Source organism: Anopheles coustani, assembly GCF_943734705.1.
Source record: "Anopheles coustani chromosome X unlocalized genomic scaffold, idAnoCousDA_361_x.2 X_unloc_16, whole genome shotgun sequence".
NCBI lineage: Eukaryota > Metazoa > Arthropoda > Insecta > Diptera > Culicidae > Anopheles > Anopheles coustani.
The window spans coordinates 324,942-326,390 of record NW_026525115.1 but is presented as its reverse complement, the minus strand read 5'-3'; positions in this window follow the sequence as shown (position 1 = coordinate 326,390).

Sequence of the window (1,449 nt, the reverse complement as noted above, 5' to 3'; positions counted from 1 at the left end):
TCTTCACCAAGTTCTCAACCAACCCCAAGTACCCGGAGGTACCCAGAGTGTTGGGTCCGCCAACCACTACCAGCACTCCAAGTCCTCGCGAACATAAAGTGTTTGCCCGGTAGGGCCATTAGACCACAACGCTTGCTAACCATGCAAGTGGTCTCGGACAACAGGTGACACCCGAAGTACATCCGGAGAGTGTACAACAAGTGTTTGTTCACCAAGTCCTCAACCAACCCCAAGTACCCGGAGGTACCCAGAGTGTTGGGTCCGCCAACCACTACCAGCACTCTAAGTCCTCGCGAACCCAAAGTGTTTGCCCGGTAGGGCCATTAGACCACAACGCTTGCTAACCATGCAAGTGGTCTCGGACAACAGGCGATACCCGAAGTACATCCGAAGAGTGTATATCAAGTGTTTGTTCACCAAGTCCTCAACCAACCCCAAGTACCCGGAGGTACCCAGAGTGTTGGATCCGCAAACCCGTCCCGGCACTCCAAGTCCTTGCGAACCCAAAGTGTTTGCCCGGTAGGGCCATTGTATCACAACGCTTGCTACCATGCAAGTGGCCTCGGACAACAGGTGACACCCGAAGTACATCCGGAGAGTGTACAACAAGTGTTTGTTCACCAAGTCCTCAACCAACCCCAAGTACCCGGAGGTACCCAGAGTGTTGGATCCGCCAACCCGTCCCGGCACTCCAAGTCCTTGCGAACCCAAAGTGTTTGCCCGGTAGGGCCATTGAATCACAACGCTTGCTAACCATGCAAGTGGTCTCGGACAACAGGTGACACCCGAAGTACATCCGGAGAGTGTATATCAAGTGTTTGTTCACCAAGTCCTCAACCAACCCCAAGTACCCGGAGGTACCCAGAGTGTTGGATCCGCCAACCCGTCCCGGCACTCTAAGTCCTTGCGAACCCAAAGTGTTTGCCCGGTTGGGCCATTAGATCACAACGCTTGCTAACCATGCAAGTGGTCTGGAGTATAGGTGATACTGACATACCACCGAGATGGTACATCTAGTATTGGGTCACCAAAACCAAACCAACCCCAAGTATCAACCCGGCATACTCAGAGTGATGGATCCGCCAACCCGTCCCGGCACTCCAAGTCCTTGACGAACCGAAAGTGTTTGCCCGGTAAGGCCATTAGATCACAACGCTTGCTACCCCACGGCGAGCTAAACATGCAAGTGGTCTTAGGCAACAGGTGACACCCGAAATTCATCCGAAGATGGAATATCAAGTGTTTAATCACCAAGCCAGCATCCAAACACCAAGTACCCCGGGAGGACCCGATGCGTTGCGACCATCTCCAAGTTCTTGACGAACCCGCAGTGAAAGGCGGTAAGGCCTCTGGGCCGCAACGCTCGCATGTGTTAACCCGCAAACACCACTGACCGGTCGGTCCACCGCAAGGGTGGGTCCAACTAGTCCACACACGGTATGCCGCATG